A 9358-nucleotide genomic window follows, 5' to 3' on the forward strand; every position below is an offset into this window, starting at 1 on the left:
TGTTTAGACTTAACTATTTACTAAATGGTGTATCAGGTATTCCTTTTGGCCCCAGGACACCACAAACCACGTCGTAAAAAACTAAGAGCACTGTGAACTGAGGAGGTTTGGGAACCTCTGGCCTAATTAGAATTTGTTCATTGGTGGACTCAGGATTGCAATTCTGGGCCTAATCATCTGCCTATAAAGTAATGCAAATTGAACGAGAAAACACCTGGGAGGAAGAGCCTCCCTCAGCTCCTGCTTTCCCTCGCAGCGAAGGCAGTTCTGCCACTGAGCTCTCTTTTTGAGCCACTCGCTGCTTATTGATACTTAGCCATTAGCCAGGCCCAAGTTCTTATTTATTAATATTTTCACCCACCCTCACTTACTCCTCCCAGGGAGATCGTTCCACAGAAGAAAAACAGCCCAAAGAGGGTAAGTGGTAACTGCAATAATCAAAAGCAGATTGGCTTTATACTAACGCCCATTCTCCTAATCATCATCATATTGACGATGATAAATTGTGGTAATTTGTCATGATGAGGTATAATTTCAGCTAAATATACTTTTATTACTATTGCTAAAATTTAAGCTTTAACAATAGGCCAGACATTATGCAAACCATTTACATGGATTATTCAATTTAATGTAATAATAAAGTCATAAGAAGTAACTAAATACATAAGCACGCACATAAAGGAGGTTTGGCGAGATCACATCACTAGCCCAGAGTCTCACCACTATTACTAGTGGAACCAGGTTTCAAATTCAGACTGTGTTCCATGCTAACAATGCTGGCAAAACACAGCATTGTTAGGGGAAAACCTGGTTAGTAGACAAAAAATTACTTGGAAGCAAGTAATAGTTACTGATGTCAAAAGCAAGGGGTAGAGCCCTAGCAGGTTTGGCTCAGTGGATAGAGTGTTGGCCTGCGGACTGAAAGGTCCTGGGTTCAATTCTGGTCAAGGACATGTACATTGGTTGCAGGCTCCTCCCCAACCCAGGCCCTGGTCAGAGCGTGTGCAGAAGGCAACCAATCAATGTGTTTCTCTCATATCGCTATTTCTCTCTGTCTTTCCCTCTCTCTTCCACTCTCTCTAAAAATCGATAGAAAAATATCCTTGAGTGAGGATTTAAAAAAAAAAAAAAAGCAAGGGGTAGAGAAGCAAGGCTCATTAAATTCCAGTGTGTTTTTGTGTAGCTCTGTGTGCTGCAGTCCTGAGAGAGCTGGGATTTTCAAGAAATGTGATGGCAAAGGCAGCTCCGCTCCCTAAGAGTCAGGAGCTCATTTTAGAGGAGTTGTGTAGCCATCTGGGAGCACATGGGCCTCTCGGAGACAGGGCACTTACTCTAAGTAGAGACTTAATTACTTTGGGGGAGTGAGTTGCGTTGATGTGATGGGGTGAGAGCAGTGGACAGGGCATCCTCAGTGTCCTTCTTCATCCACCCCTTCTACAATCACCCGTGCAGTGTGCTCAAGGACTGGTATGTCAAGAAAAACAATATAAAGAAAAATAAAAGACTGTTCCTTCTCCATTTCACAGTGCCAACCAATACTACTCTTTCCTGGAGTAATTATTGGGGAAACAATATTTTCTTGATTCATCATTTTCAGCTGAACAGGTAAGCTGAGCTGGGGACATTAATCGAAAGGGACTGGAGTGCTGGGCTGGAGCTAGCATCACACATCTCCCAACACTGGCTACCTTGTGCACATAGCTACACATCTCCAGGGGAACACATGGACCTCAATTTCAAGAACCTTAGACTGCCCTGACTGGTTTGGCTCAGTGGATAGAGCATCGGCCTGCGGACTGAATGGTCCCAGGTTCGAGTCCAGTCAAGGGCATGTACCTTGGTTGCAGGCACATCCCCAGTGCGGGGGGAGGGAGGATTTCAGCAGGCAGCTGATCGATGTTTCTAACTCTCTATCCCTCTCCCTTCCTCTCTGTAAAAAAATCAATAAAATATATTTTAAAAAAGAACCTTAGACTAAGGAGTGGAAAGGGTTATGGTTATTGATTCATTCCAGTTATGAAAGAAATACCTGATCTAGGAAGTTCATTCAGCCTCTCTGGCTGCAGCTTTCGTGTTGAAAATAAGAGGGTTGAACTGGATGAATTTGAAGACATTGCCAGCTCTACAAATATGTAACGTACAGAGTTAGAAGAGACCTTAAAATCAGCTTGCCAATTCCCCAACAAGTACTTAAACTCGTCATTGGTAGAAGCTTCAGGAAAGAGTGGCTAAGTTTCTAGGCCACTTAAAAACAGAATTAAGAAACACAGCAGACCTAGAAGCTCTGCTAGAGAGTGTTTATTCAGAAACACACACATATACCGAAGCTTTACAGTGAGGTCACCTTCCGCCTTTCTCTGCAAGGCTGATGACATATACACATCTGTCAGAATTCTTCTCTCAGAACTCCAGGCGTCAACCGGAAGCCAGTTGCAAATAGGTGCACAATTAAACCTAGAGGTAGGCAACTTTGCTCATCTCCTCACCACCCTCATTTCTCTGCTGATGTGAGTATTCTCTGGAGCCTAAGGGGAGGTCCTGCAAAGAGAGGAATGGACAAAACAGAATCCGTCTCTTTCTTTCTGGAGGAGGATACGGAATAAGATACAACTTTGCATGAATTGCCGAATTCAGAAGAGGAAGCATTCTTCCAAGATTCACCTCCAAACCTTTTCAGCTGCTTCCTACGGAAAAGTCCTGGCAAGGGTCATCTCTTTTTTAAAACCTGGAATTTTCTTCTCAGGGTTCATCACAATGTTGGCCTGTATTGGTGGGACTTTCATTGCCAACGGAGACAGTTTCAGAGTATACTCATTTAAAAATGTGTTCTGCCCTTCTGGTGTGGTTCAGTGGTTAGAGCGTCAGCTTGCGCATCTAAAGGTCTCGGGTTTGATTCCCGCCCAGTCAAAGTCATGCACCTGGTTTGTAGGTTCAATACACAGGCCCTCCCTGGCCCCACTCAGGTCAGGGCACTTGCTGGAGGCAACCAATCGATGTATCTCTCTCATCTTCCTCCTTCTTCTCTCTCCTTCTCCTTCACTTTCTACCTTCCGTTCTCTCTAAAAATCAATAGGAAAAAATATCTTGGGGAGACTATTCACAAAAAGAAAATGTGTGTTTCAACCCCCCAATTCTTGTGTGCCAGCTCTATTGGGCTTTGGGAAATTCCTTTGCTCTCACTTAGAATGGACATAAGAGGAGCTCCCTGAGAGCTCTGTGCTGAAGTCAGGAAGATTACAAGATGGCACTTCCTTCTGTTATAACCAATATCCGTCATGCACACAATAAAAGTCTGATAAAACCAGCTTTATGCTCAGCCTTATGGGAACAGTATGTAAAAATCAACAGGGAAAGGTGAACAAAACATCAAAGGTGGCCCAATGTTTTCAGTGGGTGGGAGCAGGGCTTCCTGCCTATCCTGAGTAACGCCATTAATGGCATAGCATTGCTTTCTTACCCTTTGGCACACACTATTGCAAGTACTTTGTGCATTAACACGTTTAATCTTCGGAAAGGTAGGTAGGTGCTTTTAGTACCCCTTGGCAAATGAGGGACCTCAGGGAGGCAGGCTGGCTCAGCAGGCTTTCAGCCACTTGGCCACATTGCCCCTTCAGGAGCGGAAGGAAGCAGGGCTGGCTGAGGGATGATTGCACAGTATCTCTATGTTCCCTGAAGTTTGGTAATCTAGCTTCGCTCTTCCTTTCCACACTTCTGGTCAGTGGCACAAGTGAATGTGAAAAGTACTAGCCACTATGAAAGATTTTAAGAATCCTAAGTTTGTAAAACTATGGCCAAAAGAATGTGAATTTTTTTCCTGTTTCTGTTTCCCCTCCCGGCCCCCACTCTAGCTCTTCTAATTTTGTTACCTTCCATGTCACGTAAGTAGCCACAAACATTTATTTAAATCAAATATATTTATGTCTATCACACCTAAATAGATGGTGCACACACAAATCAAAAATTTTAACAATATGTTAAATTCTTCTAATAGAATTGGCTTCAAAATTGGAAGAAAACCTCAAGTTTATTTAATCCAGTAGGTCTAGACTGGAGGCACTGTCACACCGCAAAGGGTTCTCTTGAGGGTCTGGGCGTTTCACAGTGTTTGAGTGTAGAGTATGGCACTACGCACATTTAGTGGAAGAGCCAGGGATGTTAAATATCCTATAGCATGAGGGACAGTCCCTCACAACAACAAATTCTTCTGTCTTGAATGCCAGTGGTGCCCCACGGATAAATACGGACTTGTATTCCAAACTCCCATTTTGCCATTGAGAAACTGAGTCCTAGAAAGGTGAGGAAACTTTCTTAAGGTCACTGAGCTATTTAGTAGCACAGTCTGAGGCAGAATCTATGTATTTCTAGGAAAGGGCTCTTTTTGCTATACCAGAGGGTCCATAGAGGTCAAAGCTATTTTCATAATAATACTAAGACATTATTTGCTTTTATCACTCTCATTCTCTAGTGAGAGTGTACAATGGGGTTTTCCAATAGCTACGTGATATGTGATAATATTGTATAACAAAATGCTTGTCAACATTTAGAAGATCTGTAAACAAATATTTTTCAAATAACAAATGCATGATGTTACATAGTTTCACTCTTGGGTAAAAGATCCCTCAAAAGTGCAAGAAAATAAATGGATGTTAATGTAACCAAGTACAAAGAATTCATTGATTTAAGATTTTGCTTTGCTCCTAACACTTAAGAAATAAGTTTTAGTGTAGTGTTAGAGAATAATATCTACAATTATCTGAAAAAGCTATTAAATATATCTCGTTTTTTCAACTACAAATTTCAAGGTCACATTTTCTTCATTTACTTCAACCAAAACAACATATGGCAATGGACTGAAGGCAGAAGTAGGTAGGCGAGCCCAGTTGCCTTCTATTATGCCAGACATTGAAGAAATTTGCAAAATTATAAAGTAATGTCAATTTTCTCGTGATATAAATTTTGTTTTGGGAAACATATTTATTGTTCACAAAAAATATGTTACTTATATTAGTGCACAATGAGTTTAATTTTTAAATGAACTGATAAACATATGTTTTATAATTTTAAGTTTAAATTTCTAATATAGTAAATGTGAAGAGATATAACTCATATAACACAAGCTATTTGGGGTCCTTAATAATTTTTAAGGATGTAAAGGGTCCTGAGAAGTAAGCATTTGAGAACTGCTGCCCCATATCAGACCCTTTGACTAAATATCATTCTCCTGGGTAAAACCAGGGACTCTGTTTTAAAAATTATTCATCAGATGATTTTGATGCACAAACTAGCTTGAGAACCATCAATATAGAGTGCCTCTTTGTTGAAGAAAGTCTCATTTTAATGTTACACTGTAGGAACAATGCCAGATCCAGGGTGGGCCTTTAACAGGGCTGTGGGGGACATCAGTGATGCTATTGGGAAAGCACCAAGGAGCAGAGGCAAACTCCCCTGAACTGGGGGTTAGGAAGTACTGTTTTTTCTTTTTCTTTTTTTAAAATTTATCACCTGATCCATCTTGACCAAGAGAAGCACCTGAGAATCAAATAGAGAGATTGACTCTCAAGAAGAACGGTTTTCCAATTCTGAACACAATATTCACAACTATGGGATCAGTGAGAAAAGTCCTAGTCCTAGTCAAGAGGAATGTGACTCGCCCAGGGTTCCAATTAACATCAAGGCCAGAGAAGACGAAGAAGTAGCTTATGGGCCAAATTTGGCTCACAGCTTTGCATGATTTGTACTTTCCAGGATCTAGACACTTTCTGGAATCAGATGGAAAAGCTCAAAAATTTTTTAAATTCCAGATTTCCAGTTTATCTTAAACACTGGAAGATCTGGTACACCTGGGCCTAAACTCTATTGTGGCAACAATTGTCTGGAACCTCACAGCTGCTGCTGCCAACAGTCAGAGCCTGAGCCCTCTGGTGGTCCACAGTCGCCAGGCCACCTTGCCTATTTATGTTACTTGTCTGGCCTTGGGGGGTGGCCATCCTCTTCTAGAATGCTCAGGATAATGGTGGGATCCTTTGATGGTAGAGGAAGAAGACAGGGGCTGGAGCTGTACTGGTGGACAAGATGGCCATGCAGACTCGGAGTGGCATGCCAGAGTCTGCAATCTGGCATTGCTCTAATTTGCCTGGGCACAAGGGCTAGAGACTAACAGTTTGATCTATCAATGATTTTAAATTATTGATAGTAAGAGCACTAGTTTTTGGCTCTAAAGAGCTCAAATTAGCTTTAGGTGATTGATTAAATGCACCTTATTGGTAAATATCAGAGCTCAGAGTAACAAATATTCTCCATGTAGTGTTTTTTGTTTGCTTGTTTGTTTGTTTGTTTCTGTTAAAGAAATATGGAATGCTTCATGAATTTGGGTGTCATTCCTATGCTAATCTTCTCTGTATTGTTTTAATTTTACTATATGTGCTGCCAAAGTGTCTTTTTGATATCACTTGTGTGATCATTCAAAGAGTAATTATAATAAAATTCCTAATATACTTCATATGGAAATCTCTTGCTGTGTTGCTATATTTTCATATTTAGTCTTTGTTTGTCAAGCCAGTTAAGAAAAGCCACATCCTCAAGTGTCAGCTGTGGATCCAAAAACATTCAAAGATAAGCAGTTGTCATAGCAAAACACAACAAACTAAAGGTGATGGATCATGGGACTTGGTTACTGTACTTGCCTGCTGAATCCACACTGCTTTCAACCTTTACTTAACTCCACACGTAGCTTTTCAACACCATGTCCTGGGTTGTCTCAAAAGCACTTTGCTTCTCACTTTGCAGCTCCTCAAGCCAGTGGCATTCAACCACATTAGGTAGATCCTTATGTACTAAATAATATTTCTCAGTAGGATTTGTTTGTTAAAAATTGTCTTTTGTTAAAATATGCTCATGAATGCTTAGAAAATGAAAAATATAGTCTAATAGGATCTGGATTTTTTTTGTGTTTTTTTTTCCCCTGATCATTAAAACAAACAAGTATTGAGGCAAACCTTAGGATATAACTTCACTAAAAAGATATAACTTCACTAAAAACATCTTGTTCACATCAGACTGAATCCTGATATAAGAAGCTGGGATACCTAGGTGTTGTACTAAATTCTTCCACTGACTGTTTAGATGACTTGAGTAAAGTTGCTTAATTTTTCTCCTACTCCTTTGTCCAAAGAGCAAGAATTCTGAATAGAGCTTTAAAATCTAATAAACAAAAAGAACTGAAAGAAGCATACAGTTCTAGCTTAAATATATTGCTTAGCTATCTTGAGGTTTTTTAAAAAAAAAAACTTTTGTCATTTGACTTAATTTAAGAAAAAATATTTTCCTATTAAGAAAATATTTTCCATGCCTACAAGTATTCTTCAAAACTTGACTTTGGTGACTCTCAGTTCATTTTGACTGTATCCTCATTTACTCATTTACTTAGACTAACTAATTTCTGGAGTTAAGGGGAGGAGTAAGAATACCTGCTCTTCACTTCAAATTGAACCCCTCAGAGAGCTTGATATGTGTTTCCTATTTTTGCAGGGAAGGGCATCAAGGACTTAAGTCTGAGCCCCACCCAGGAACTCCAAGTTTAAGAGACCAACTGGTGAGCTGATCTGGTGGAAGAGTGAAGAAGAGAAGTTACCGTTGAGCAGGGATGGGCTCGCTCTCTCAGGGTTAGGCAGGGCGAGGAATACTTGTGAATTCCTCATGGCCCTGGCGTGGGCTGTGCACAGAAAAAAGAACCGGCTTAGACATTTCTTAGATACCACCTATGGGAGTCTTAAAAGATATCTGAAAATTCATCAGCACACCCTCCTTCAGAAGATGGAGTCTAATGCCCATCCTGTTGATTATGGGCTGGACTTAGTGACTCACTCCGACCAAATTGAATATGGCAGAGGTGACACTGCATGTCTTTCACGGCTAGATAATAAAAGGCAATACAGTGCTCTTAGGACACACACTCTGGCAACCTGCCACCATTTGAAGAGAGAGAGAGAGAGAGAGAGAGAGAGAGAGAGAGAGAGAGAGAGAGAGCCGCTGGTCAGGGGCCATATGTGTGTATAAGGAAGGCTTCTGGGTATGGCACGTTACCCAGTGATAGTAACGGGAACACCATCCAATCAGACTGCTTAAAGACATGAAGGGACATTAATGCAAAAGAACTGACCAGGTTTGGTCCCTGGTTCCCTGGCATTACAGTGTGGATTCACCAGGCAAGAACAGTAACAAAGAAGGAGTGAGCCACTGGCTCTCAGGCCACAGAAACTACAGATTGAGAGGCAATTGCAAAGTTGGAGGTTTTTGAAGAACTTATCAAAAAAAGTGAAGCTTTAAACTTTTTTTTCCCCAGGCCCAGTGTGAATTTGGCCGATGATGGCCCTCGTCAGGAAAAACTCTCCTATTCCCTCTACTAAGCCAGACCAAACAGTGCTGACAGAACATTTTAATAATTTAGAGATGGGGAAACCACCTGTAAGTATGATGCACAGAACCAAGAAGCCCCAAAGGAAAAGATGGGCAGATTTGACTAAGTAAACATGTAAAACTTTTGAACAGCAAAATGTAATATTTTTGAAAAGTTAAAAGTTAAGGAACAGAAAGCATATAGCAAACCATTAATTAGACAGAATATAGAATTCCAACAAATCAGAAGAATATTAGCAATATATAAACCGTAAGTTAAAGACAGGAAAAGCCTATGGATAGAATAAAGAGAATTAGTCAAGAAATATATGAAAATGTAGTCAAACTCACCAATCGTTAAAGAGTTAAGTTTACATTTACTTAAAGTTGTTGTACTTAGCATCTGTATTAGTTTCCGGGGGCTGCTGTAACAAAGTACTGCAAACTGTGTGGCTTGAACAACCGAAAAGTATCCTCTCCCACTTCTGGAAGCTGCAAATCTGAGCTCAAGTGTCAGCGGGGCAGGTTCCTTCTGAGGGCTGGGAGGAAGAAGCTGGTCCTTGCCTCTCTCCTGGCTTTCGGTGGTTTGCTGCCAATCTTTGGAGTTCCATGATTTGGAGATGCCTCACCCTGATCTCTGCCTTCATCTTCACATGGTGTTCTCACTGTGTTCCTGCCAGTCTGTGTCCAAATTTGCCCTTTTTATAAGGACATCAGTCAGCCTGGGCCAGGGCCCACCCTAATGACCTCATTTTAACCTGATTACCTCTTTGAAGACCTTTTTTCCAAATAAGGTCATACTCTGAGGTATTGGGCATTGGGATTTCATCATGTCTTTTTCTTTAATGGGACACAATTCAACCACATTAGCCTTCACTGCGAAAAGCAATAGTATTATTGAATATCAGAAACTGTATAGAATCAGCACTCTTGTACCAGCGAATGGAGTATAATTTGGTAAACA

The 9358-nt window shown here is 40.8% G+C and overlaps 1 pseudogene; it reads right to left on the minus strand.

Moving 5' to 3' along the window:
* Positions 1-6343: 6343 nt before the first annotated feature.
* On the minus strand, positions 6344-6435 carry LOC114233731 (U6 spliceosomal RNA; annotated as a pseudogene).
* Positions 6436-9358: the final 2923 nt, after the last annotated feature.

Source organism: Eptesicus fuscus, chromosome 16 (genome assembly GCF_027574615.1).
Source record: "Eptesicus fuscus isolate TK198812 chromosome 16, DD_ASM_mEF_20220401, whole genome shotgun sequence".
Taxonomy (NCBI): Eukaryota; Metazoa; Chordata; class Mammalia; order Chiroptera; family Vespertilionidae; genus Eptesicus; species Eptesicus fuscus.